Source organism: Nanorana parkeri, unplaced genomic scaffold (genome assembly GCF_000935625.1).
Source record: "Nanorana parkeri isolate BGI_ZX_2015 unplaced genomic scaffold, ASM93562v1 scaffold296, whole genome shotgun sequence".
In the NCBI taxonomy this organism is placed as follows: domain Eukaryota; kingdom Metazoa; phylum Chordata; class Amphibia; order Anura; family Dicroglossidae; genus Nanorana; species Nanorana parkeri.
Genome location: NW_017306564.1, coordinates 568,918 through 575,565, shown reverse-complemented (window position 1 = coordinate 575,565; position 6,648 = coordinate 568,918).

The following is a 6,648-nucleotide window of genomic DNA, read 5'->3' as shown; positions in this document are numbered from 1 at the left end:
TATATATATATTTTTTTATTTTTTATTTTTTTTAAATTCATATTAGTGGTCCGCGGGATTTAAAATGATGAATTTAGTGGTCCAAGAGTTCCGAAAGGTTGGTGACCGCTGTTTTAAATGACGCCTTAAGACTTGTTAGTGGTTTACACGTGTTATTCTGACAACAGATATACTTTGAATGTCTTCATTTATTTCCTGCTCTAAAGTACCATGTGTAGCCACTAAGTCATCCTTCCCAGCATGTAGAATTCGGAAACCATGCTTGTACATGCCTTTATACCTATTGTATAATGTTGTCTCTATCAAACTGTAGGCCCTAGCAAATTAAGCACGCTTTCTATTTGTTTTACATTATATACACAAGTTCACAGTGCTGTGGATAGGTTAGTAAAGTAAATAATAAGCATATATAAGTAAAAAATATAAATAGACCATGGAAGACCATTGCCTCAGCTGTATTTACAGTAGTTTAAAAATAAACACTAAGTCAAAAATACAACTTGAATGGTAAATGAGCCTTAAAGGGAATGTATGTTCTGTACACACCAGGAACCAGGGCCGGACTGGGACTAAAAATAGGCCCGGGCATTTTAGACTGAGCAGCCCAATCACGTAACGACCAACAGTTCTGCCCACCATAGACCTCGCAGAGCTCACCACAGATCCTGCAAAGCCCCCTTGAGACCAAGCAAAGCCCCCCCACAGATCCTGCAGAGATCGTGCAGGATCTCAGGGGGGCTCTGCAGGATCTGTGGTGGGCTTTGCAGACTGCAGAGCCCCCTCAGATCCTGCAGAGCCCCCCAAAGGGGATTGCACAGCACACCTGAGACTCTTTGGTGGGCTGTGCAGAATCTATGCTGGGCTCTGCCAGAACAGTCCTCTTACCTTGCACGACCTGACCTCTTTGGAACTCGGCCTCCTTGTCCTCGGCGCCCGACTGGAGCTTCGGCGACGCCTCCCGCCTCCTCCGTTAGTGTCTCTGCCTCTTCCGTGTCTCCGCCGCTTCCGACTCGGGGGCACTCAACACATTTTTTTCTCTCATGGGGGCCGGTTGCCACATTTCATACTTTAAAATAAAGTGTAACTATATCCAGTTTAAGTACTACAGACACCAATATACACACAATAAGGCCCTATTCATATATGAAGTTTTAGCTGCGATTAGGGATTCCTGCATCAGAAACTTGCATTTTACTGCAGCAGAAATCCCTAATCTGGCGTTTACAAGTGACAGCTGTCACCTATTCAAGTTAATGATCAGGTGACAGCAGCTCCATGTAAACGCATGCACACCGCATGTAATGATATGTGATATGATTACATGTGTCCAGGGAGAGTGATTGATTCCTAGCGGAATGTAAACATATCATGTAAACATATCATGTATTACATGCGGTGTGCAGGCATTTACATGGCTGTTCGGCCCGTCCCGGGCCCTATGCCGAAGCTGCTGGCCGCTGATGGGTGCTGGGGAGGGGAGATGCCGGGAAAGTGCCTGGTATGCCCAATGGCCAGTCCGGCCCAGTCGGCTGCCAATTAGGGATGAGCCGAACACCCCCCTGTTCGGTTCGTATTCAAACATTTGAATGGCCGAAATGTTCGATACGAAATCGAACTCAATGCAAGTGTATTGGGGTCGAATGTTCGACCCCCATACAGTTGCCGGTACATGTAATAAATACAGTGTACTGGCCCCCTTACCTCCGCTGCTGTCCCGGCCTTCGGTCCCCTGGTCCGTCTGCTCGCTGTCCCGGCGGTCCGTCGGCTTTTCTCCTTCAGTCCGGCCACGGCTCCTCTGCCCCGCCCCCTGCCTCCACTTTGTCTGCAGGCTGGGAGCCATACCTTCAGGCCCCTGGGGGGGTTGGCGGGGAGGGGGGCGCATTGTGGAATCTGGCCTTGGGGCAGCAGGGAGAGTAAATCCCTGACCATGCACATACCTTGTTCTTGCAGTCTTCTCTTCCTTATCAGGGGGAGGGGTGGCGATTTGCATATGAATAAGCAGCGATATTTACATATGAATTGGTCGCGGCTTATTGATATGCAAATTACCGCGGCCCATTCATACGTTAATATCTCGGCCGTTACCGGGGCAGTGCAGGCTGCAGGAACAGCACTAGCAAGCTCCGGAAAGAGCAAAGAGTAGAGAGAGCGGGGGGAGGAGGTGTTTTTCTGGCCTCCCCCACCAGCGCCCTCTAGTGTCTACTGTGTGGTAGTGCCGGCTCTGCTCACTACCACAGAGTAGACACTGCTCTGCACAGAGCCGGCCATCGGGCATAGCGGACCGGCCCGAACACAATCAGGTTGATTGTGTTCGGCCCGGCCCACCGGGCAAGTGCCCGTTTTGCCCTATGGCCAGTCCGGCCCTGCCAGGAAGTGACTGGCAACTTTTAGCCCAGGGGGCAAGTACAACCCAGAGGCCCATGGTGCAGCGACTTGGCCCACCACATGACAGGATCAGATTAGAGTTCAGTGTGTCCCCTCCCCCAGACAGCTAGGTGCCGCATTAGAAGTCTTTTAAGCCAAGAGCGCCTAACCCTGACTCACCTGACTACCGGCTGGAAGGGGGTGAAGAAAGGGATCTCCAACGTGCGGCTCAGATAGACGAACTAGCCCGTACACTTCCCACTAAGCAGGATCTGGAAGAAATGTTCCGTACGCTAGAAAACTCCCTGAAGGCTGACATACAGTCGCTCAGAGGTGAGGTCACTCACCTCCTTCACAGAGTAGAGGATGCTGAAAGCCGATTGGATAAGCACGCCGCAGCCATTATGGCTCTGCAGACCCAAACACAGACGGCAGCGAGGATACAGAGAGACCTCTCATATCGCCTTGAAGACCAAGACAACAGAGGCCGCCGTAACAACCTGCGAGTAAGGGGTCTGCCTGAGACTACCCTGGACCGGGACCTGTCGGAGACTCTGAGGGGCATCTTTAACTCCATGCTGGGTAAGACCCCCACTACTCCTATCTTTTTTGATAGGGTGCATAGAACCTATCGCCCAAGGGGCCTACAGAGTGAAACACCTAGGGATTTGATAAGTCGCTTACACTACCATGCAGATATGGAAGCTATCCTTATGAAGCTCCGTGAGACCCCAGCTATAGACTTTGAAGGCACCCAGCTACAGATCTTCCCTGACCTGGCTAGGGAAACCCTGATGACACGTAAGGCCCAGCGCCCGTTGTTGGATCTCCTCCGTACTAATAATATCCAGTATCGGTGGGGTTTCCCGGCCTGCCTAGTTGTACGAAGACAGGGCAAGACGTCAGTTCTCCGCTTTCCCGAAGAATTAGAGGCCTTCTGTGAGTCGCTACAAATCAACACACCGAAATTACCGGGATGGGGTGACACTATACCAGCGGTAATACCGCTGTCTAACCAGCAATGGAGACTGGTGGGTACTACCCCACGGCCTGAATAGGCAACAACTGAAAGAAAGAACACTGATCGCACTATTAAGCAACTCTGTCTATAAGGGGCCCTCAGCAAAACTTACATCGAGCGCCTCATTGACTAGCTGAACAAATGCTGAGGAAGGCGGCTTGTACGTCTGTGTGTCCCTGTTATGTAAACGTAGCTATTTATATACTTAATTTCCTTTTCTTGCTCTCTCGGATACTACCCCCTTCTATAGTAGAATCCGAGTCTATACGGCCCCTCCATCGGCCGATATTGAGATGTAATATCACTGAGTTGGTGTAAAACATTGGTATATAGGTAGATATGCTAATGTACACTAACGAAATAAAAGAATGAATTAAACGGAGGCGTGTGGCGATGGGCCTGGCGAGCACGGAAGTGTCTTGGTGTCAGGGTACTAGGGGGCTTACCTCTCCTCGGGGTGGCCATGTGCGGCGGGGGGCACGGGTTCCCCTTCCTGGCAGGACCCCTGGTACCAGGATTGTGGGTACGCATTCGCGTGGGGGGGTTGGCGGGGAGGGGGGCGCATTGTGGAATCTGGCCTTGGGGCAGCAGGGAGAGTAAATCCCTGACCATGCACATACCTTGTTCTTGCAGTCTTCTCTTCCTTATCAGGGGGAGGGGTGGCGATTTGCATATGAATAAGCAGCGATATTTACATATGAATTGGTCGCGGCTTATTGATATGCAAATTACCGCGGCCCATTCATACGTTAATATCTCGGCCGTTACCGGGGCAGTGCAGGCTGCAGGAACAGCACTAGCAAGCTCCGGAAAGAGCAAAGAGTAGAGAGAGCGGGGGGAGGAGGTGTTTTTCTGGCCTCCCCCACCAGCGCCCTCTAGTGTCTACTGTGTGGTAGTGCCGGCTCTGCTCACTACCACAGAGTAGACACTGCTCTGCACAGAGCCGGCCATCGGGCATAGCGGACCGGCCCGAACACAATCAGGTTGATTGTGTTCGGCCCGGCCCACCGGGCAAGTGCCCGTTTTGCCCTATGGCCAGTCCGGCCCTGCCAGGAAGTGACTGGCAACTTTTAGCCCAGGGGGCAAGTACAACCCAGAGGCCCATGGTGCAGCGACTTGGCCCACCACATGACAGGATCAGATTAGAGTTCAGTGTGTCCCCTCCCCCAGACAGCTAGGTGCCGCATTAGAAGTCTTTTAAGCCAAGAGCGCCTAACCCTGACTCACCTGACTACCGGCTGGAAGGGGGTGAAGAAAGGGATCTCCAACGTGCGGCTCTGATAGACGAACTAGCTCGTACACTTCCCACTAAGCAGGATCTGGAAGAAATGTTCCGTACGCTAGAAAACTCCCTGAAGGCTGACATACAGTCGCTCAGAGGTGAGGTCACTCACCTCCTTCACAGAGTAGAGGATGCTGAAAGCCGATTGGATAAGCACGCCGCAGCCATTATGGCTCTGCAGACCCAAACACAGACGGCAGCGAGGATACAGAGAGACCTCTCATATCGCCTTGAAGACCAAGACAACAGAGGCCGCCGTAACAACCTGCGAGTAAGGGGTCTGCCTGAGACTACCCTGGACCGGGACCTGTCGGAGACTCTGAGGGGCATCTTTAACTCCATGCTGGGTAAGACCCCCACTACTCCTATCTTTTTTGATAGGGTGCATAGAACCTATCGCCCAAGGGGCCTACAGAGTGAAACACCTAGGGATTTGATAAGTCGCTTACACTACCATGCAGATATGGAAGCTATCCTTATGAAGCTCCGTGAGACCCCAGCTATAGACTTTGAAGGCACCCAGCTACAGATCTTCCCTGACCTGGCTAGGGAAACCCTGATGACACGTAAGGCCCAGCGCCCGTTGTTGGATCTCCTCCGTACTAATAATATCCAGTATCGGTGGGGTTTCCCGGCCTGCCTAGTTGTACGAAGACAGGGCAAGACGTCAGTTCTCCGCTTTCCCGAAGAATTAGAGGCCTTCTGTGAGTCGCTACAAATCAACACACCGAAACTACCGGGATGGGGTGACACTATACCAGCGGTAATACCTCTGTTTAACCAACAATGGAGACTGGTGGGTACTACCCCACGGCCTGAATAGGCAACAACTGAAAGAAAGAACACTGATCGCACTATTAAGCAACTCTGTCTATAAGGGGCCCTCAGCAAAACTTACATCGAGCGCCTCATTGACTAGCTGAACAAATGCTGAGGAAGGCGGCTTGTACGTCTGTGTGTCCCTGTTATGTAAACGTAGCTATTTATATACTTAATTTCCTTTTCTTGCTCTCTCGGATACTACCCCCTTCTATAGTAGAATCCGAGTCTATACGGCCCCTCCATCGGCCGATATTGAGATGTAATATCACTGAGTTGGTGTAAAACATTGGTATATAGGTAGATATGCTAATGTACACTAACGAAATAAAAGAATGAATTAAACGGAGGCGTGTGGCGATGGGCCTGGCGAGCACGGAAGTGTCTTGGTGTCAGGGTACTAGGGGGCTTACCTCTCCTCGGGGTGGCCATGTGCGGCGGGGGGCACGGGTTCCCCTTCCTGGCAGGACCCCTGGTACCAGGATTGTGGGTACGCATTCGCGACAAGTGCGCGGTGGACAGGCTGCGCGCGCAGGCACGGGGACATGCACGTAGTGCACCTGTTACTGGTATCAGGTGTGATCCTTGCTGGGGGAGGTTCCCAGCACACACCCTCTGCCCCTCTCTCGCCATTGGCTCCTGATGGAGAGGCTACCTGGTTGCCTCGGTAGCCAGGGAGTGGTCTCAATCCTCCACTGAGTATAAAAGCCCAGTCAGAGCCCTGGCTCATTGCTGAGTTATTCTATCCCTATGGTGTGATCTCCCAGCTCTCTGTGCCTTGAACCTGTCTTTATTCCTGAACCTCTGCTTGGACTCTTGATTACCGACCCTTTGGCTTACCCTTCCGTTACTGAAACTAGCTGCCTGCCTCGACCCGGATTGGACCTGACTATTCTTCTTGGATCTTCCCTGTGTACCACGACCTCGGACTTTGGCTTGCCGCCCCTGCCAAGGGGTTCCACTCACGGCCCAGCTGTACCCCCCTGACACTTGGCTTCCTAGGCCGTTTGGGGCTAGGAGTGACCAAGGGCGCCCTCCATAGCCCTACCACGCACCCCGCAAATTGCGTAAACGGTTTCAAGAGAAACCGTTTCAGAAATATTAAATTTTATTGTTATATGTTTGACAAAGAGAGTGAATGGTGTCTTCCCCCCGATCCCCC